Consider the following 23530-nt stretch of genomic DNA (forward strand, 5'->3'; position numbering starts at 1 on the left):
GTCTATAGTTTACACCATGGCATATTATACTGCTATTTGATCTTTGTATGTGAGATTTGATCTCATTTATCTGGTGGTTTTGCATTCATTGCTGTTAGTTATAGGGAGGCAATATATCTTTATAGTTAAGAAATCGTTTTTTAGAGTAATGCGAACTAGGCTAGTATCCTGATTTTGTCACTTATTAGTTTTATGACTTTGGGCAAATTATAGTTTTCTTGTATGTAAGAGGATAATAATGGAACCTATTTAAAGTGCCTTATGAGGTTATAGCAAGCTACTACTCAAAGTTCTCAATGGAACTCTGTAAAAGTTGACATTCTAGACCCAGACTGCTTGAGTTCACGTCTTTGCTCTACTGTATAATACTTTTTGGACAAATTACTTAATCCCCTTGTGCCTCGGTTTCCTCATTTGTAAAATAGGGACAATAATAGGATGTATTTCATAGACCAGCTTTGAGTAATAAATGAGTTTATATATATATAGAGAGAGAGTTCTTAGAACAGTGCCTGGCTGTTACAAGTAATTGTAATTATCATCATCAGAATTATTAGGTAAAAGAAGAGTGGTTGGAAAGATGATCAGATATAGTATTCTTAGAGAATTTGGTCTGTTAGTAATTCTTAAGATTTTGGGGCCTCAAATTATAATTTGTAATTTTTTGGTGACTTTCCCAATAATGTTGAGAAGAGATTTTTAGGCTTTTAAGGTAAGACTTCTAATTGCAGCTAAATTAATTTAGTTGCAAAACTATTAAATTTAAGTATCAAGGTACATTCTACTTGACAGATGGTACGAGACATCTCAGTTTTGATGCCATTTTTAAAGCCATGTCTTTATTCTTGAAACTTTATATCATCAACTTTTGGTTAAATGAAATCTGTACTTCTTCATTAGTAGTATAAAGCATATTGTTGACTGTTTTTACAAATAAAATACATAATAGTTCTTGGTTATTTAAGCCTTTTGGGTATTGTTCCTTTCTGTTATGTTTCTGAAAGTCACTTTAGTGATTTGTAATGAGTTAGCTACTGACACAGAATAAGCTGGGTTGATACTGACTACAGTTATATTTTAAGATTATTAGTATTGTTCTTTTGAATATTTTATCACCCTTTTCTGCTGTTAGGAATAGTCAAGGACTTCATGTAGCCATTAATCAGCCACAATAATTCACCATGAGTTTGTGATCAAGACAATGAAGTTTATCTTTTAAATAATTGATAGTATGAGTTTTTTTTTGTTTTGTTTTGTTTTTTCTGTTTTTGAGCTGTACCACTCAGCTTGTGGGATCTTAGTTCCCTGACCAGGGATTGAACCTGGGCCCACGGCAGTGAAAGCACCAAGTCCTTACAACTGGACTGCCAGGGAACTCCTGATAGTATGAGATTTTAAAACAATAAAGTCATGGAATGCTTTAATGTAACCATCATGAACTTCACAGCAAACATGATTGTAGAAGTCTATTTAATCGTTATTTAGAGAGCAGTTCCTAGGTAGGAGATTTATATTTTGTGTTTGAGAGATACTTGTAATAGGTTATTGTTAGGATTAAATGAGTCAATACAAATAAAATACATAGAATAATGCTTAGCATATATTAAGCATCAAATAATTTTTGGCTTCTGTTCATTATAATAGCGTTGGGATATGATCATTATGGTAATCAACAGATATGAGCACTACCTAGTATAAGACAAGGAATAATAGTAGTTTTCTAGGTTATAAAAATACAGCCTATTTCTCTAGATATTAAGGTATTTGTTACTCCCTTATCAGTGAGTAGACAGAAACCACACAGTAATTTGAACAGGGACAGTTTAAAGAATTATTAAGTACTTTAAGAAGTTAGGTACTAAGAGGGATAAAGGAACTAAGGGAGAGAGTACCCAAGGAAGGAACAAACTTGAAAGGGGAGCCCTCTCCCCAAAACTGAAATTCAGAACTTGTTGGTGAATATGTTACTTGTAGCCCAATAGCTAATGGAGAAGTTCACTTGGTTGCCCTGGGCCAGAGCTGTACACAGTTATTGAGTCAAGGCTGGCAGGAAGAGATCCTCTGACCAGGACCTGTAAGCAATAAAATCCTCCCTCACTCGGCCCAGGGTGCAGATGGGCCCTGAGGCTGGAGATAGGACGTCCTTTTGCTTTACACACACATACCCCGCAGAGCAAAGAATACTTTCCTACTGCGGTGTCCTGGTACTAGCACCGTTTACTGACAGAGCTTTAACATTTCCAGCTGGCCAACGGAGAATCTTGACTAAATCCAGATGCTTTATTACAAAGTAAATTTGAAACTGAGAGCAAATACATTTGAACTTCAGAGGCAATAAATGAATGGTACAGTCCACTCTCTTGGTTACTCAGTTTTCATTCTGAACACATTTGAGCTTCCATCCAACTCTGTTTCCACCTAACAAGATGTAGCTATCGTTCATATAAGTAAACAAGTTCCTACTCTCTCCCCAAAATAAGGAGATGCACAGTCCCAACAGTCATTACTCGCTGTTAATTACATATTCCATCACAGTACTCTGAATATTCTATTAACTACAAACTACTTTGTAAAGTTCACCTCCAACAACTTATATATAAAATAAATATGGGGAAGAGAGGGAAGAAGAAAATGGTTAATGTTTACACAACTCCAGACATATACACAATATATAGTCCTTGTTTCTGTAACTGCTCACAAGCCCGTAGTTGGTATCTCTCGCTTCCTTTTTTTCACCACCCATTCAGTACTTCCAGCCTCAGCCAGAATTTCAGCTGTTCTGCGTTCTTTACCTGTTGATGGGCACAAAACTTTCATTTCTGAAGGATCCTTAATTATCCTGCCCACCCCACCCCCCGTCTTTTGGTTGCCATTAGTTTTCCATTAACCTTTAACAGCAGACTTGAAAGTACTACAAGGAGCCTCAATGAACCCCCTGAGCTTCAGATGTAGTTCTCCTGGCCCCCATTGTATGCAGCAACTCAGTTTCTCCTTGGTGATTGGAATCAATCACTCAGGCCAGTAGAATAACCCCTTTTCCTGCCTTTTGGTTCAGCGGCCAGGTGGAAGTCTCTAATTCAGTGGAACTGTTGCTGTGTTTCCATAGCTATACATAATCTAAGACTAAGAATCAAAACCAGTAGAGCTCACAGTTTTAGGGAGGGGAAGTAAAAGTTCTGTGAATGAGTTATTAAGTATAACAGTGAGAAGAGCCACTCCTGTTTCCATGCCTTGAATATCAGACCCATGTATTCTGGCTGTTGGGGGAGACAAACCATTGCTGTACTTCTGCTGCTGCAAAATGAGTACCTTGATTGAAAATGATGCTGTCTAGAGTGCCAAGGCAATAGATAGGCATTTTATGAGCCTGTGGATAGTGGTGCTGACAGAAGCATTATGGGCAGGAAAGGCAGATCATTTCCAGAATATGTGCCTGTTCCAGTGAGGACAAATATAGTCCTTCTCCATGATAGAAAAGGTCCAGTGTAAATAATCTGCCACTAGGTGACTAAATAGTCCTCCTGAGGAATGCTTCCATATCAGAGACTCAGTATTGGTTTCTGCTGTTGGCAGATTAGGTACCCAGCAGTAGCATTGGCAGTTGAGCCGCTGCATATTTTCCATCTCTGTCACAATAGCCACTTCATTTGTGGGCCCATTGAACAAGCACTGACTGGGGAGAAAGAGTTTGACATCCGTAGAGCATGTTATTTTGTTTACCTGTACAGTGGATGCTCTTTGTGCATTCACAGGGGACACAGGTATCTTCAAAGTCTGTATCCATTTTGAAAGAGGTCCTTCCATATACCTCTTCCCAGACTTCCTTGTTACCAGTCTTCCAGTCCTTTTCCTTCCAAGTCTCTGACTATTCAACCACACCATTAGTAACTGCCCCCATGAATGTTTAGATATTGATCTAATAATTCTGGCCTCTCTCAATCCAGATAAAATGGACAACCAAATGTACTGCTTGAAGTTCTATTCCCTAGAAGGATTTTCCTTCACTACCTTCCTTCAGGGTCACCTTTGAGTGGGGCTGTCCACTTTGGGGTAGTACTAGCATGTTGTGCAGACTCATCTGTGAAATAGGCTCAAGTTTTTTCTTCCTCAGTCACATGGTCATAAGGGACTCCCTGGGTGGGCATAGGCACAGATTGAAGTGGAGGAGGCAATGCAACAGGAATTGGTGTTGAAGGAGTCTGAGCCACCTGCTCATGCAACTTATTCTGGACCTGGGTAAACTTGATCTCTTATATACCATATTTATTTGATAATAGATTGCTACTGCTCATGCCCAACCCTTATGGCTAGGAATGCAGTTCATGATAGGAAGTTCAGGCTGCATAGTCACCTGATGTCCCATGGTTAGGCATTCAGCCTCTACCTTGCCCAGTAGCAAGCCAGAAATTGTTTCTGGAAAGTAGAATGTTATTTGCAGAAGAGAGCATGGATATTTCAGAAATTCTAGAGACCTGTACTGTCATTCTCATATTAGTGCTTGTCGGACACTCCCTAGAATATCACTATTTGCCGTGAACACTAAATAATCCATCATTGGATATGCTGGATCATAAGGCCCGAGTAGTAGAGTGGCTTCTACTGTGTCCTGAACTTGGCGGCAGCCTTATGGGCAACTCTGAAGATGGGTCAAAGTAGCACACTTTATGTGTTACCTCCAGAATCTGAGAAAACTAACCAAACATTGTGTCTCTTCTTTTGTGCTAGATAGTATGAGGTGCAGCAACTTGTATTTCACCTTGTAGGTGATACGTTGTCATACCCCAAATTATGGAACTCCCAGAAATTTGACTGAGGGGGCAGGTCCTTGAATTTTTATAGCATTTATCACCTAAACTCTAGTTTGCATATATTTTAATGAAGCATCTAAAGTGCAGCCCCTTATCTTGTAATGAAGTTTTATATGTAATTTAAACCAATAAAATATATTTTACAGTTTACAATAAACAAAGGAGAAAAGGAATAAATCAAATCTGAAATGTCATTCTTTTGAAACGGATTTAGTTTTTTCTAGAATTGAGTCCATTTTCTTTTTGTCACCGTAAATTTTCAGTGTAGCTCAAGAAAACAAGGACTTCATTACTGTGATTTTTATTTATTTATTTTAAAAATAAATTTTTTTTGTCATTTTTGGCTGCGTTGGATCTTCGTTGCTGTGTGCGGGATTTCTCTAGTTGTGGTGAGCGGGGACTACTTGTCGTTGTGGTGCGTGGGCTTCTCATTGCAATGGCTTCTTTTCTTGCGGAGCATGGGCTCTAGGCGCCCGGGCTTCAGTAGTTGTATCATGCAGGCTCAGTAGTTGTGGCTCACGGGCCCTAGAGCGCAGGCTCAGTAGTTGTGGCGCATGGGCTTATTTGCTCCGCGTTATGTGGGATCTTCCCGGACCAGGGCTCGAACCCGTGTCCCCTGCATTGGCAGGCAGCTTCTTAACCACTGCGCCACCAGGGAAGTCCCATACTGTGATTTTTAAATAAAATTTAATGTGTGTATTCATTGAAACATTCATTTATGCAGCAAATAAGCATTGATCGTCATCTCCATGTAAGACACTGGCATTAAGAAACAAAGACTGACTTAACTTGGTGGAATGGGATGACTGCTTTGTTTATTTTTTTATTTTTTTTGACTGCTTTGTTTAAAAAGGGCCCTTGTTGTGTGACATGAGAAGAAAACTTTATTGGGGAGGCAACTGTGGAAATGGATTCTACAGATAAGCAGGATTAGGTTGGCAAAGAAGGAGGGAACAGGTATTTCAGTCAGAATATCTCAAGCACTGAGAGATAATTCATTTAGAAAATATTTATTGAGTGCCTGCATGTGTCAGGCACTCTTCTAGTCATTGAAGTTGGGAAGGGTTAATCACCTTTCACCAGCACTGTAAATAGCATTGTCCTTTTTCTAAAAACGTAATTTTTAGAATAATATTTTTTTGACAAAGTAATGAATTTGTACTGTTCGAAAGTCAAAACAGTATAACAAGTTATACTTTAAGAAGTATTTTTCCCACTTTTATTATTATCCACACCAACCCACCTGTGTAGAAAGCTAACCACTTTTATTAATGTCTTACATATCTTTCTAGATTTTTTAAATATATGTGAACAAAAACAAATACATATTCTTATTTTTCCTATTTCTGACCGAAGTAGGAAGTTTATTCAGTAGTTTTAACTCCTTTATTGTGAAATAAATGGGGAAAAGTGCAGATAACCTAAATGTACATGTTAATGAATTAGTATAAATTGAACATTTGCCTAATCACTACCCTCAGATCAAGAAATTGAAATTTGTCAGCACCCTGGAAGGATCCTTGCTTGTCGTTTCTCAAATCAACTCTCTTGCTTTCCCCCCGAAGATCATCATTTTCCTAAATTTTAATCAATCTTGAATAGCTATAGAATTTTAGCCTGAGGATATGTACTGTAGTTTAGTTTTGGTTACTTTTGAACTTAATAGGAATATACTCTTCCATCCTTTTTTTATGCCTTCTTTGGCCTAATGTTATGTTTATGAGATTCATCTGTGTTATGCATGTAGTTCATTCTCATAGAGTATTTCATTGTTTCCATAGTTGAGGGCTATTAAAAGTAAAGCAGCTGTGAACATTCTTGTACATTAGATGCACATGTTACATTTCAGTAGGTATACCTATCAGAAAATTGTTGGCTTATAGGATGTGCCTGTTTTCAGCTTTAATTGTTCATTGCAGGTTGTATTCCAAAGTGGATGTACCAGTTTACACACCCAGGAGCAGTGCATGAGAATTCCTATTGTTCCACATCCTTAACAACACTTAGTATTGTCATTTATTTATTTTTTTTGACTGCTTAATTTCAGTTATTCTGTTGAGTGTGTTGTGTGTGTGTGTGTGTGTGTGTGTGTGTGTGTATGTGTGTATCTCTTAGTTTTGCTTTGCATATTACTGCTTGTTGATGAGTGAGTACATTCTCATTTAAATAACCTCTTTTGTAAAGTGCTTCTTCAAGTCTCTTCCTCATTTTTCTAATGCATTGTGTTTTTGTTATTGAGATGTGGAAATTCTTTGTGTATTCTGAATAAAAATTCTTGCTTGGTTATTTATATTACACATATCTTTTCCCTACTCTGTGCCTTGTATTATTTATTCTTTTAGTAATGTCTTTGGATGAGCATAAGTTCTTAACTCTAAATAGAGCAATTCAGTCTTTTCCTTTTTGTCTTCTTTGCTTAAAAGATATTTCTGTAGCTGAGATCATGAAGGTATTTTCCTTTTTTACTTTCTAGAATTTTTCTCATTTTCCTTTCACATTTAGACCTGTAGTCTACTTAGAATTGGTTTTTGAGTATGGCATAGTGTTGCATGATTTTCCATGTGGATTCCTGTATGTTCTTCTCCCACTCTCATTCAGTGCCACCTTTTTCAAAAATCAAATATCCACATGTTTGTGTGCCTATTTCTGGGCTCCTATTCCATTATGTTTTGTTTATCCTGCTTGAATACCACATTGTTGTAATTATCATAGCTTTATAATGTGTCTTGAAGTTTAATAGAGAAACTATTAGTGAGAAACTGCTGAACTGTGTTTCGCAGTGGTTGTACCATTTTAGACTCCTACCAGCAATGGATAAGAGTTCTGTTCCTGTTTTTACGTAGTCATCAACATGTGGTGTCCTCAGTCTTAGTTTAGCTATTCTAGTCACTGTGAATTAGTTTTAATTTTCATTTTCCTGTTGAATAATGATATTGAACACTTTTCCTTGTGCTTACTGGCCATTGCTTCCCCTATATTCTTTTGTGAAGTATCTCTTTAAGTTTGTGTGTGTGTGTGTGTGTGTGTGTGTGCGCGCGCGCGCGCGCACGTGTGCCTGTTTTAAGGTTGAGTTATTAGTCTTTATTATTGTAGAAATCTTGAATACATTCATGATGCAAGCTGACAGGTATTGCATGCATTTTTATCTCATTTGATTTGCATTTTCAGTTTCTTAAGTCTGTCCTATTTAACAACTTTATTAAGGTATAACTGACATAAACTAAACTGCACATATTTAAAGTTATAATTAGATAAGTTTGACATATGTCTACACCCATAAAACTACCAGTAAAGATAGTGAACATGTCCAACCCCATCAAAATTTCCTCAGGCCTCTTTGTAAACCTTGCTCATCCTTCCTTGCTCTGTCCCTTCATCCCTAGACATCACTGAATCACTGATATTTTTTGGGGGGGGGGTGTCACTATAAATTAATTTACATTTTTTAGAATTTTATATAAGGTGAAGCATATAATATGTACTCTTTTCTTCTCTGGTTTCTTACACTCAATAAAATCATGTTGAGGTTTATCCATGTTATGCATATCAATATTTAACTTTTATTGCAGTATCCTTTTTTTTTGGATATATCACTATTTGTTTAGCATTCAACTACTGGTGGACATTTAGGTTTTATCCTATTTTTAACTAGTGTTGCTATGAACATTTGTGTCCAAGTCTTTATATGGACATATGCTTCCATTTCTCTTGAGTAAATTTTTAGCAATGGAGGGGCTGGGTTAGAAGTCTTCATGTAGACACATACTTTGATTTATTTTGAGTATATACCTAGGAATAGCTAGTGATGTAGTGGATGTTTAACCTTTTAAGAAACTTCCAAAGTTGTTGTGCCACTTTATACTCCCACCAGCAGTGCATGAGAGTTCCAGCTGTTCCACACCATATCCTTACTAACACTTGGTAAGGTCAGTATTTTTAAGTTAACATATCCTAATTTGTATGTGGTGATATCTGATTGTGATTTAAATTTGCATTTTCCTAAAGACTAATGATGGTGTGCATCTTTTCATGTGCTTATTTGTCAATCATATATCTTTTTGAAGTGTCCTTTTGAATCTTGCCCATTTGGGGAAGGGTGGCTTATGTGTGTGTGGGGTGGGGGTGTTGGCAGAGTTGTTTAATTTCTTATTTTTGAGTTTCAGAAGTTCTTTATATATGCCGTATACAAGTCCTTTAACAGGTGTGTAACTTGCAAATATTTTCTGCCAATCTGTGGATTGTGTTTTTCATGTTAATTGTTTTTCAGAGTGCTGAAGAACTTAATTTTGATGAAGTGCAGTTTATCAAGTTTTTTTTTCTTTAATGAACTGTGCTTTTGTTGTATGTAAGAAATATTTTATTAACCCAAGGTCACTAAGAATTATCTTCTATAATTTCTTCTGCAAGTTTTATAGTTTTAGATTTTACTATAATCTGTTTAGGTCTGTGATCTACTTAGAGCTAGTTTTTTTTACATGGTGTGATATATGGGTCTAATTTCAGTTTTTTACCTATGCATATTCAATTAGTCCAGCAGTATTTGTTGACAAAACTATCCTTTCTCTGAATTTCCTTTGTATATTTGTTAAAAAATTTTTTTTGGAGTGTGAACTTTTTTTTTTGAATTTTATTTACTTTTTTATACAGCAGGTTCTTATTAGTTATCCATTTTATACATATTAGTGTATATATGTCAATCCCAATCTCCCAGTTCATCCCACCACCAACACCACCCCCACGCCAGTTTCCCCCATTGGTGTCCATACATTTGTTCTCTACATCTGTGTCTCTATTTTTGCCCTGCAAACCGGTGATCTCAACTTTTTATTTTATATATGTTTAAATTTAATTGATTTATTTTTCTACCTGGTGCCAGTACCACATTATCCTGACAACTGTAGCTTTATCATAAATGACAAAATAAGGTAGTATGGGTCCTCCAACTTCACCAAGTTCTTTTGGTTACTAAAGGTTTTTTATAATTCCATATGAATTTTGTAATCAGTTTAATTAAAAAAAAAAAAGCCTGGGATTTTGTTTGGGAATGCATTGAATCTTTAGACCAGTTTGGGGAATGTTGACATTTTAACAGTCAACTCTTGAACCATGAACAAGGTGCATCACTCTTATTAACTTAGGTCTTCTTAAATTTCTCACGGCAATGTTTTGTAGTATTCAGTGTTCAGGTGTTGCATATGTTGATCTTATATTTTGTATCCTTACTAAATTCATATATGAGTTCCAGTACCTGTTTTATAGGTTTTTAGGATTTTCTAAATAAGTGATTTTGTCATCTGTGAATAGACAGTTTTGCTTCTTTCTTTTCCTAATGTGAATGTCTGCCCCGTCTCCCCCACCTGTTTTCCTGCCTTGTTGCACTGGGAAGAAACTACAGTACAATGTTGAAGAGACATAGTGAAAGTAGACATCTTTTACTTGTTCTCAGTCCAAAAGGGGAGTTGGTGATGGAAAGGTGGAAGCATTGAGTTTTTCACCAAGTATAATCATAACTCTAAATTTTTCATAGATGTCCTTTATCTAGTTGCCTGTTTGTAATCTCTACTTTCCTGCACCCTCATCATTAGGCAACCACTGCTCTGCTTTCTGGCATATAGATCAGTTTACTATTTTATATAATTCCTACTATTTTATATAATTGGAATAATATGTTGTATAGTTTTTTATAGCTAAGATTTTTCACTTAGCATAATGTTTTGGGGATTCCTTCATGTTGCTGTGTATATCAGTAGCTCATTTTGTAAATTTGCTCAGTATATTCCATTGTGTGGATATACCACAAGGTATTTATCCATTCATCTATCGAAAGACATGAAGTTTGTTTCCAATTTTTGGCTGTTACAAATAAAGCACCTGTGAACATTTATGTACAAATCTTTGTATGAAAAGGTGCTTTTTTTTTTTCTTAAGTAAATACCTAGGAGTACAGTGGCTGAGTTGTATCGTAGATATGTTTAACTTTTTTTAAAAACTGCCAAAATGTTTTGTTGAGTGGTTTTATCATTTACATTCCCACTACCAGTTTTTGAGAATTCCATTTACACAGCATCCTCTTCAACACTTGAAATGATGGTCAGTCTTTTAATTTTAGCTATTCTGGTGTGTATGTAATGAGATCTCATTTTGGTATAAATTTTCATTTCCATGATAACTAATCATATTTAGCATTTTTGCATGTAGTTATTGACCATTCATGTATCTTTTGTGGAAAGTTGACTCAATTCTTTTGAGGTGGTCTTTTTATTTTTGAGTTATATTAGTTATTTATATATCATACATAAACGTTCTTTGTGAGTTATGTGTATTGCAGATATTTTCCCTAGATTGTGTCTTGCCTTTTTATTTTTCAGTGGTAACTTCTTTAAGTGTGATAACATCCAAAGGATGATTTTTTCCTTTTATTTGAAGTACTTATGTGTTTTAACTAATCTTTGCCTACTCCAAGTTTGTAAATATTCTCTTTTGTATATTCGTAGTTTTCTTTTTTTTAATAAGAGTTTTATTTATTTATTTATTTTTGGTTGCGTTGGGTCTTTGTTGCTGAGTGTGGGCTTTCTCTAGTTGCATCAAGTGGGGGCTACTCTTCGTTGTGGTGCACGGGCTTCTCATTGCGGTGGCTTCTCTTGTTGCAGAGCATGGGCTCTAGGTGCGTGGGCTTCAGTAGTTGCAGCATGCAGGATCAGTAGTTCTGGCTCACGGGCTCTAGAGCACAGGCTCAGTAGTTGTGGTGCACAGGTTTAGTTCCTCCGCGGCATGTGGGATCTTCCCGGACCAGGGATTGAACCCATCCACGTCCCCTGCATTGGCAGGTGGATTCTTAACCGCTGCATCATGAGGAAGGTCCCAGACAGTTTTCTTAAAATAGCTTTACTGGTGTGTAATTTACATAGCATAAAATTCACCCATCGTGGGCTTCCCTGGTGGCGCAGTGGTTGAGAGTCCGCCTGCCGATGCAGTGTCCCGGTCCAGGTGGATCCCACATGCCGCGGAGCGGCTGGGCCTGTGAGCCATGGCTGCTGAGCCTGCACGTGCGGAGCCTGTGCTCCACAATGGGAGAGGCCACAGCAATGAGAGGCCTGCGTATTGCAAAAAAAAAAAAAAAAAAAAATTCACCCATCATACGTTTACAGTTTAATACTTTATAATTAATGTATACATTGGTGCACCACAGTTTTAGAAGACTTCCATTACTTGAAAAAGTTCCTCATGCTCTTTTGCAGTTAATCTGATACACTTTCTGTCTCAATATCTACCTCCTGCAAATATTTAAAAGTGGTATTTTGTTTTGACTTTTTTCACTTAGCATGTTTTTGTGGTTCATCCCTGTTTTAGTCCATAACAGCTGTAGCTTTTCCTTTTTTTTAATTGTTAAATTGTATTTTATTCTATAAAGTTTCACATTTTGTCTAGCCATTCATGAGAAGATGAAAATTTTGAAAGTTTTTATTGTTTTATTTTAGGGGCTTTTATGGATAATGCTGCTATAAAGATTCACATACAAGGCTTTACATGGGCTGTGTATTTTTGTTTCTTTTGTAGATATCTGGGGGTGGAACTTCTGTGTCATATAAATATATATTTAAGTTTTGAGAAACAGGGCAAATTGCTTAAAAGATGACTATTATTTTACATACTGACCAGGAACATATCATGGATATAGTTTTTCTACATCCTCTCCATCACTTGATATTGACAGTCTTTTGATTATTACCATTCTAGTATGTGTTTAACAGTATCTCAGTGATTTAAACTTGTGTTTCAGTAGTGACTAGTATTGTTGAGGATATTTTCATGTGCTTATTAAGCATTCCTATACCTCTGTTGAAATGTCTGTTCAAAGTGTTTCTCCATTTTTCATTTATATTGTCTGTCTTATCAAGTTGTAGGAATTTATATGCTTTGGATACAAGTTTTTTATGAGATGTATGATTTTTAATTGTGTTTTTTTTGTCTTATCAAGTTTTAAGAACTTAGATGTTTTGGATACAAGTTCTTTATCAGATATATGATTTGTGTATATTTTCTTTTTTCTGTGACTTGTCTTTTCCTTTTCTTCATAGTGTCTTTTGAAGCACAAATATTTTGCATTTTGATGAAATTCAATTTATTGTTTTTTCTTTAGAGGATTGAGGTTTTGGTGTCATATCTAAGAAATCTTTGTTTAACCTAATCTCACAATTATTTTCTCTTATGATTCTTTTCTAGAAGGTTTTCAGTTTCAGCTGTTATATTTTGGCCTGTGTCTACTATAACTTCACTTTTGATTTTGTTTTTGTTTCTTTTTGTTTTTGCTTAAGGATAGCCAGTTGACCCAGTGCTATTTGATGAAAAGGCATTGAATTGCCTCGGTACCTTTGTTGAAAATCAGTAGACTGTATATATGTTTGTTTATTCTGAACTAATATTTACTCTGTTCCATTTAACTATTGTTCTGTCTTGGTACCAATCTGCTGTCTTAATTATTGTGGCTTGTTGTAAGTTGTCAAATCAGTATTGTAGGTCTCACAACTTTGATCATTTTTAGAATGGTTTTGATTATTTTAGGTCCTTTGTTTTTCCATATAGATATAAGGATCTGCTTGTTGATTTATAAATCCTGATGGGTTTTTCATAAGAAATGATTGATTGTTTATTTCAAAATAGGCTGTGTTTTTTACAGCAATTTTAGGTTTACAGCATGGAACAGAAGGTATGGAGATTTTTCATATACGCTCTGCCCCTACTCATGCATAGCCTACACCATTATGAACTTCTCTCACCAAAGTGGTACATTTGTTATGGTTGATGAACCTGCATTGCCACATCATTATCACCCAAAGTACATAGTTTATGATAGGGTTCACTCTTGGTATTGTACATTTGTTATGGTTGATGAACCTGCATTGCCACATCATTATCACCCAAAGTACATAGTTTATGATAGGGTTCACTCTTGGTATTGTACATTCTGTGTTTGGACAAATATATTTCCACCATTATATTGGGTTGGCCAAAAGTTTCATTCATTTTTTTCGCATAAGATGGCTCTAGTAGCACTTAGTTGTCTTAAACTTCATTCGAAGCAATTTTGTTAGATTGTATGTGACAGCTGTCAATATCAGCATGCATTTTTTAAAAACTTATCAAAATTGGTGAATTCTTGTGCAGCCATTTTAATATTGAAGATGGAAGAAAAAAGCAACATTTTTTGTCATATTATGCTTTATTATTTCAAGAAAGGTAAAAACACAACTGAAACACACAAAAAGATTTGTGCAGTGTTTGGAGGAGGTGCTGTGACTGATTGAACATGTCAGAAGTGGTTTGTGAAGTTTGATGCTGGAGATTCCTTGCTGGATGATACTCCACGGTCAGGTAGACCAGTTGAAGTTGATAGTGATCAAATCGAGACATTAATTGAGAACAGTCAACATTATACCTCGCAGGAGATAGCCAACATATTCAAAATATCCAAATCAAGTGTTGAAAATCATTTGCACCAGCTTAGTTATGTTAATCGCTTTGATGTTTGGGTTCCACATAAGTTAAGCAAAAAAACCCTTCTTGACCGTATTTCTGCATGTGATTCTCTACTTAAACGTAATGAAAACGTTCCATTTTTAAAACAAATTGTAATGGGAGATGAAAAGCGGATACTGTACAATAATGTGGAACAGAAGAGATAGTGAGGCAAGCGAAATGAACCACCACCAACCACACCAAAGGCTGGTCTTCAAAGAAGGTGATGTTGTGTATATGGTGGGATTGGAAAGGAGTCCTCTATTACGAGCTCCTTCGGGAAAACCAAACGATTAATTCCAACTAGTACTGCTCCCCGTTAGACCAACTGAAAGCAGCACTTGATGAAAAGTGTCCAGAATTAGTCAACAGAAAGCGCATAATCTTCCATCAGGATACCACAAGACTGCATGTTTTTTTTATGACCAGGCAAGAACTGTTACAGCTTGGCGGGGAAGTTCTCATTCATCCGCTGCACTCACCAGACATGGCACCTTCTGATTTCCATTTATTTCGGTCTTTACAAAATTCTCTTAATGGAAAAAATTTCCATTTTCTGGAAGACTGTAAAAGGCACCTGGAATAGTTCTTTGCTCAAAAAGATAAAAAGTTTTGGAAAGATGGAATTATGAAGTTGCCTGAAAAATGTCAGAAGGTAGTGGAACAAAACAGTGAATACGTTGTTCAATAAAGTTTTTGGCGAGAATGAAAAATGTGTCTTTTATTTTTACTTAAAAGCCGAAGTCACATTTTGACCAACCCAATAGTATTGTACAGAGTAGTTTCCCAGCCCTAAAATTCCTCTGAGTTCTACCTGTTAATTCCTCCCTTCCGCCAGCCCCTGGCAACCACTGCCTTTTATTGTATTCATAGTTTTGCATTTTCCACAGTGTCATATAGTTGAAATCATACCCGTATGTAGTGTTTTCAGATTTGGTTCTTTCACTTAGAAATATACATATAAGTTTCCTCCATATCTTTTCATAGCTTAACAGCTCATTTCTTTCAGCACTGAATAAAAGTCTGTCATCTGAATGTACCATAGTTTATTTATCCATTCACATGCTGAAGGATATCTTGGTTGCTTCCAAGTTTTTGCAGTTATGAATAAAGTTGCTGAAACATACAGGTGCAAGTGTTTCTGTGGACATAAATTTTCAACTCTTTTGGTAAATACCCAGGCAACATAATTACTGTCATGTGGTAAGAATATTTTTAGTTGTGTAAGAAATTGCCAAGCTGTCTTCCAGAGTGGCTGTACCATTTTGCATTGTTAGCAGCAGTGAATGAGAGTGCTTGTTGATCCACATCCTAGCCAGCATTTGGTGTTGTCAGTGTTGTGGATTTTGGCCATTCTCATAAGGCGTAGTGGTATCTTGTTGCTTTAATTTGCACTTCCCTAATGACATATGATAAGGAACATTATTTCATGTGCTTACTTGTCATCTGTATATCTTCTTTGGTGGAGTGTCTGTTAAGGTCTTTGGCCCATTTTTTAATTATGTTGTTTGTTTTCTTGTTGTTGTTTTAAGAGTTATTTGTATGTTTTAGATAACAGTCCTTTATAATAAGTCCCCTACATATGAATGAGTTCTGGTCCAAGAGTGCATTCGTAAGTCCAATTTGTTCTTAAGTCCAACAAAGTTAGCCTAGGTACCCAACTAACACAGTCAGCTATATAGTACTGTACTGTAGTAGGTTTATAATACTTTTCACACAAATAATAAACAAAAAACACAAAAAATAAAACATTTTTAATTTTACAGTACAGTACCTTGAAAAGTACAACAGTACAGTACCACCTACATCACCGCTGCTTTTATGCTTACTTCCGGACATCCTGGGCTTGAAATAAAGATACTGTACTGCTGTACTTTATACAGTACTATACAGTAAAGTACACAAAAGCACAACCACTTGTAGAGAATGCACGCACGTGACAGTGTATGCCAGGCATGTAAACTAACTTATGTGATTGGACATGCAAACCCATGTTCCCATCTTTGAAATTTCACAACTTGAAGTTTTGTACGTAGAGGACTTACTGTACAATGAAAAATGCTAAGTGAAATTAAAGAAGATATAAATATATGTAGAAACAATCCATGTTCATACACTGGAAGATGAAATATTATTAAGTGCAAGTCTCCCCAAATTAATCTGTAGATTCAAAATATTCCTGGACTTCCAGTTTCCACTAGGCCATGCAAGAATCTTGGAAATTGCCACTCCATCCTAATAACAAGTAAAAAGTTGAACTGAAAAATCAGTAACCTTTCTTAGATCCATAAGGGAAGTGAGGTAACAAGGGCAATCTGCTGTCCCCAAATTAGAATGACAGACAAATACAGAAAATCAAAATTTAAAGCAGCAATCTCTGAGAGAGCTAGTGCCAGGGTAGGGAAAATTGAACTGTAATTGTTTTTTGTTTTTTTGTTTTCGCGGTACGCGGGCCTCTCACCGTTGTGGTCTCTCCCGTTGCGGAGCACAGGCTCCGGACGCGCAGGCTCAGCGACCATGGCTTATGGGCCCAGCCGCTCCGCGGCATGTGGGATCTTCCCGGACCGGGGCACGAACCCATGTCCCCTGCATCGGCAGGCGGACTCTCAACTGCTGCACCACCAGGGAAGCCCCAATTGAACTGTAATTGATGAACTGCTGGAAGCTCAGCATGGACTACTCTGAGAGTTAAAAAATCCAGGAAGACACAGTCATTGAAGGGATCTCCACACTTTGAGTTTTACCTCACGGGTCTCTGCCAGGTTCTCATGGTAAATAACAGAGAAAAAGCCCATGTGCTTCTGGCAGGGGGAAGGAAAAAGGAACCATTTTGAAATATGCCAGAGCATTCTTAAGAATGTCTGCTGTTAGGAGAAACTATTCCACCAGAGCCTAACAGACCTGCAGAAAGGGAATACCCAACTCATGTTGGCTCTAGCTTTTTGTATGAAGGAAGGGAAGTAACTCAGCGCTAGCCCACTCTAGCAATCCTGTCCCACCTAAAAGAAGGAAAAAAACTGAGAAACGTGTGAAGTTCACAATCCACAGGCAAAGGCTCACTAAAAGAATTGAGACCTAATCATAGAACTGTAAAATGCTTCCCCTTCCCTCATACCTTACTGGCATATGACTAAAGGCCTAATTACAGCAATTCTTTTTATCCAGTACATCGTGTCTGACTAGCAAGAAAAAATTACAAGGACTTCTGAAGGGCAAAAGACACAGTTGGAAGACACAGAGCAAACATAAGAACCAGATTGAGATGTGGTAGAAATGAATAAAAAGAATTGCACACTGTAACCAAGTGGGATTTAACTCAGGTATACAAGGCTGGTTCAACAATCAAAAATCAATTAATCCATCACATCAACAGACTAAAGAAAAATCACATAATCATATCAACAGTTATGGCTGAGATTTGAAAACTCTACTCTCAGTAAGTGATAGAATTGCTAGACTGAAAAATTAATAAAGATAAAACTTAAATATTATTAACCACTTTGATCTGATACGTAATTTTTTTTTAGACTTAAGAGGTCATTCTCCAATAGAGAGCATATTCTAGGACATAAAACAAGTCTCAGTAAATTAAAAAGGATTGAGATCATACAGAGTTTGTCCTCTGAGTATGTTGGAGTTGAATTATAAATATCAGCAGAATGTGGAAATTGAAACAGTGCCTCTGTAAATGACCCATAGGTCAGGGAAGAGTTGACAACAGAAATTAGAAAATATTTTGAAATGAATGAAGATGAACATGCATCGTAATTGATGGAATTCAACTGAAGGACCTTAGAGGGAAATTTATAGCACTTTTATGAGAAATGTATGGTCTCAATTCAATCATCTTAAGTTTACAGCTTAACAATAAGGATAACAAAGTAAACTCAGTGAACAGAAGTAAAATTTGAGTGGAGATCAGTGAAATAAAAAACAGAAAAACAGTAGAGAGAAATCAATGAAATGAAAAGCTCGTTCTTTGAAAAGATCAACAAAATTGTTAAACCTTGAATTAGACTGATCTTTTAAAAAAGAAGACACAGATTTTTAAAATCAGGCATTGAAAGGAGATATTACCATCCTACAGAAATTAAAAGTATTGTTAGGGGATTTTATGAGCCAGCGTATACCAACAAATTGGGCAAATCTTAAAAAGATGACTGTAAATGCACTCAAAAAGAATTAGAAACTTTGAATATACTTATAAAAAGTAAATAAATTAATAAATTAATAATTATATATATTCCCACAAAGAAATGCCTAGGCCCAGATGGCTTTACTGCTTGTGTTTTCAAATATTTAATGAAGAAATAGGGGAAGAAGGAACATTTTCAATCTCTTTTATGAGTATAGTATTGTCCTGATGATGTAGTATCATAAGAAAACTTCAAATTGTTATTTCTCTTGAATATGCATGCAGAAATCATTAACAAAATAACAGCAAATCAAATCTAGGAATATTAAAAGTATTAGACATTGTGACCAAATTGGGTTTATCCTAGGAGAGCAAGGAATTTTAACATCAATAAAACAATGAATGCAGTATTCTCCATTAGTAAAGAAAATAGACAAAAACTACATGATCTTTTCAGTAAACAGAAAAAAAGATTGATAAAACCCAAAACCCGTTCATGATAAAATTTTTAAAATATTAGATATGTGGAAGGAAGCTTCCTAACCCTTGTCTAGGACATGTACAAAAAGTCTGTTGCGATGAGAATTTTATAATTTCCATTGTTTCATTTATATTCTCCGATCCATTTCTAATTTTTTTGTTTTGTTTTGTTTGTTTTTGCGGTATGCGGGCCTCTCACTGTTGTGGCCTCTCCCGTTGCGGAGCACAGGCTCCGGACGCGCAGGCTCAGCGGCCATGGCTTACGGGCCCAGCCGCTCCGCGGCATGTGGGATCTTCCCGGACCGGGGCATGAACCCGCGCCCCGTGCATTGGCAGGTGGACTCTCGACCACTGTGCCACCAGGGAAGCCCCATTTCTTTTGTTTATGGTGTTAAGATCTTTTTTTCTGTATTGATATCTGGTTGTTTCATCACCATTTATAGAAAATAATATCTTTTCCCCCATTGAATTTCCTTGGCACTTTTGTCAAAAAATCAGTTGAACTTGTATATATGGGTTTGATTTTGTTTTCTCTCCTGTTTTATTGATCTGTAAGTTAATCTGATGCCATACTATCTTGAGTATTCTAGCTTTATAAAAGTATATCTTGAAATAGAAAATATTCCACCTTTGTTTTTGTTTTCCAGAATTGGTTTAGCTATTTTAGGTCTTTTACATTTTTATGTAAATAGAATCATTGTGTCAGTTTCTCTAAGGCAACTTGTTGATTATATTGAATTTGTAGAACGTTTCAATCCATAAACTGGATATATCTTATTTTATTTGGGACATCTTTAATTTTCTTGGCAATGTTTTATAGTGTTTTAGTTGGCAGTTTTGTACAGGTCTTGTGCATGTTTTGGTAAATTTATCTCAAGTTTTCTGTGTTTTTATTCTGCCTTTAATGAAATTAAAAGATATTTCAGATTTTTCATTGCTAACATACAGTAAAAGGGTTGACTTTTGGATATTAAGCTTGTATCCTTCAACCTTGGTAAATTCACTTATTTCTTTCCTTTTAATACTTTATTTTGTTTTATTTTGGCCATGCCATGCTGCTTGCAGGATCTTAGTTCCCTGACCAGGGATCAACCCAGGCCACAGCAGTGAAAGCACCAAGTCCTAACCACTGGACTGCCAGGGAATTCCCTAAAAACAGAATGTATAGAATTTACTTAATATACAATCATGTCATCTCCATTGCAGCTTTTCTCATGCCTTTCTTGTGTAAATTATTGTACCAGGAACTCAAATAGTTGATGAGGGAGTGTGTTGCTATTTTTTTTAAATATGTATTTGGCTGCTTCGGGTCTTAGTTGCGGCACACGGGTTTCTCTAGTTGAGGTGCGAGGGCTCAGTAGTTGTAGTGCACAGGCTCTAGTTGTGGTGCACAAGGGAGTGTTTCTTTATATCAGCACTCTAGCTGATAAATTCAGTAGGAATACGGTATTTGTTTTTCTCTTTCTGACTTCACTCTGTATGACAGGCTCTAGGTCCATCCATCTCACTGCAAATAGCCCAATTTCATTTCTTTTTATGGTTGAGAATATTCCATTGTATATATGTGCCACATCATCTTTTTTTTTTTTCTTTTTTTTTTGGCGGCACGCGGGCCTCCCCCCGCCGCGGCCTCTCCCGCCTGTGCGGAGCACAGGCTCAGGACGCGCAGGCCCAGCGGCCACGGCCCACAGGCCCAGCCGCTCCGCGGCACATGGGACCTTCCCAGATCGGGGCACGAACCCGTGTCCCCTGCATCGCCAGGCGGACTCCCAACCACTGCGACACCAGGGAAGCCCTGCCACATCATCTTTATCCATTCATCTGTCAGTGGATACTTAGGTTGCTTCCATGTCCTGGCTATGGTAAACAGTGCTGCAGTGAACATTGTGGTACATGACTCTTTTTGAATTATGGTTTTCTCTAGGTATATGCCCAGTAGTGGGATTGCTGGGTCATATGGTACTTCTATTTTTAGTTTTTTAAGGAACCTCCATACTGTATGCTAACACATATATATGGAATCAAAACAAAAAAATGGTTCTGAAGAACCTAGGGGCAGGACAGGAATAAAGACACAGACATAGAGAATGGACTTGAGGACATGGGGAGGGGGAAGGGTAAGCTGGGACGAAGTGAGAGAGTGGCATGGACATATATACACTACCAAATGTATAATAGATAGATAGTGGGAAGCAGCTGCATAGCACAGGGAGAGCAGCTTGGTGCTTTGGCCACTTAGAGAGGTGGGATGGGGGGGTGGGAGGGGGACGCAAGAGGGAGGAGATATGGGGATGTATGTATATGTATAGCTGATTCACTTTGTTGTACAGCAGAAACTAACACACCATTGTAAAGCAATTATACTCCAATAAAGATGTTTAAAAAAATTCAGTAGGAATAATTAGAATTATAAAATGCCTTTTTCAATAGCCCCTGATAATACTTTAGGTCTAGTCACTGATCAAAAATGGATGCTAAAACTAACAGATGGAAATTTGAGAGGAAACTTTATAATGAACATATCAAGTTGACATTGTCTGAAACCACTCACGATTTTTTATTTATTTATTTGTTTTTGACTGCGTTGGGTTTTCATTGCTGTGCGCGGGCTTCTCTAGTTGTGGCCAGTGGGGGCTACTCTTTGTTGTGCGTGGGCTTCTCATTGCGGTGGCTTCTCTTGTTATGGAGCATGGACTCTACGTGTGCGGGCTTCAGTAGTTGTGGTGCGTGGGCTCAATAGATGTGGCTTGCGGGCTCTAGAGCGCAGGCTCAGTAGTTGTAGCGCACGGGTCTAGTTGCTCTGTGGCATGTGGGATTTTCCTGTGTCCCCTGCATTGACAGGTGGATTCTTAAGCATTGAGCCATCAGGGAAGCCCAACGATTTTTAACACTACTAAAAAATGGGAAAACCAGACATTGTGTCTACATATGTGATGTGGTAGAACATTCCATTAGGTCTTTTTTTTTTTTTTTAAGCTTCTGTTTCTCTGTTGTATTCATGTTTATCTCTAGTTTCTTAAACATTTGGAGCATACTTAGAAATAGTTGTTTCAGTGTTCTTGTCTGTTGATTCCCTCACTGCTGACAGCTCTGGTTCTGTTTTTATTGATTGGTTTTTCTTTGGCTGTGGATTATATATTCCTATTTGCATGCCTGTTTTTTGTTTTGCTTTACTGGATGTCAGACTTTGCAACTTTTATGTTGCTGGGTTCCAGCTTTTGTTGTATTTCTTTAGGTAGTATTAGGCTTTCTTCTGACATGTAGTTTAGCTAATTGGAATCCATTTTGAGTCTTCATATTTGTTTGAATGAGTCCAGCACTTCCTTAATGTAGGGCTAACTTATCACATTACAAAGGAAATGGATTTCTGAAGATTCCACCCAATGCTCCATGTATTATGTGGTCTTTCCACTGTGGCTCGTATTTGTATTTTTCTCACATTTTCATATTATTCACCCAAAGATTCAATGGAACCTTCCTGAAGATCACCAGAGCACATATGTGCACTCATGCATGCCCTCTCATGCACATTCTTGTTCTTTCTGTCTCTCTTCCTCTCCCTCTCTGCTGCTCCCTCCTTTCCTTTATCCTGCCCTATAAATGTTAGAGATCTTTCCTCCATCACCTGCACCCCAAAACTGTCTCTGTCTCTTCAATTCAGTGAGATTGGCAGGCTCTGTTAGGTTTCTCCCTTCTTGCATTGTGGCCTAGACATTGCCTGTACTTAGTAAAATTGGAATATTGTAGGGGTCATTTTAGTTTTTTAATTCCCTCTGTAAGGAATCACATCCCTGTCCTGCCTGCTTTCCGAAGTCTTGAAACTGTTGTTTAATATGTTTTGTCTGATTTTCCCGTTTTTTCACATAGGCGAGTAAATCCAGTCCCTGTTATTCCATCTTGAATGAAAGCAGACTTTTGCAAATTTCCTTTTCATTGTTTTATGTATTAGATGAGGTAGGAATATTTTGGGGAAAATATAAAAATAATACAGGCTACTGCTTAAGAAAAAACAGCAGTGACTTTTTTGCTATGTTCAAAAGTAAGTTCATTTGGATTTTGATTAGGATTTGGCTATAAACTAGTATTTGTATGTAACCTTATACTTTGTGGAGAATTGACATTTTTATAATATTGAGTTTCTTTGTAAGTGTATGTTATATCACTTCTTTTATTAAGCTCTGTTTTCAGTCCATCAATAAAATTGTGTAGTTTTTTATATTTCTTTATTTATATTTTATAGTTTTGCTTGTGTTATTATTGGAATTTTAAAATTATTTTTGTAATAATATTAATATATTTTATAATTAGCCATGGTACTTCCATTTTGTAATATTTTAGAGTGCTTTTATAATTTATTTTATGTACACTCTGCGTATTAAGTATGTTGACCTTTTGTGTCTCTAGTATTTTTTTCATATCCCACCTTTTAAAAAATTCAGTTCGTCTTTTAAAATGAAAACATCAATTTTTTCCTTTATGAGTGCTTTCTCTTTTGGTTTGCTTAGAAATCATTCTCTCAGACAAATAACATAAAAATACTCAAATTTTCTTTTAGTACTACTGCAGTTTTAATTTTTTCCAAAGAGCTAGC

The 23530-nt window shown here is 36.7% G+C and overlaps 1 protein-coding gene across 6 annotated transcripts in view; it reads left to right on the forward strand.

Moving 5' to 3' along the window:
- Positions 1 to 23530, forward strand: part of RAPGEF6 (Rap guanine nucleotide exchange factor 6) — a 222020-nt gene that overhangs the window by 33993 nt on the left and 164497 nt on the right. The gene's annotated exons all lie outside the window — the stretch shown is intronic.

Source organism: Lipotes vexillifer, unplaced genomic scaffold (assembly GCF_000442215.2).
Source record: "Lipotes vexillifer unplaced genomic scaffold, Lipotes_vexillifer_v1.1 scaffold724, whole genome shotgun sequence".
NCBI classification, from domain to species: Eukaryota; Metazoa; Chordata; class Mammalia; order Artiodactyla; family Lipotidae; genus Lipotes; species Lipotes vexillifer.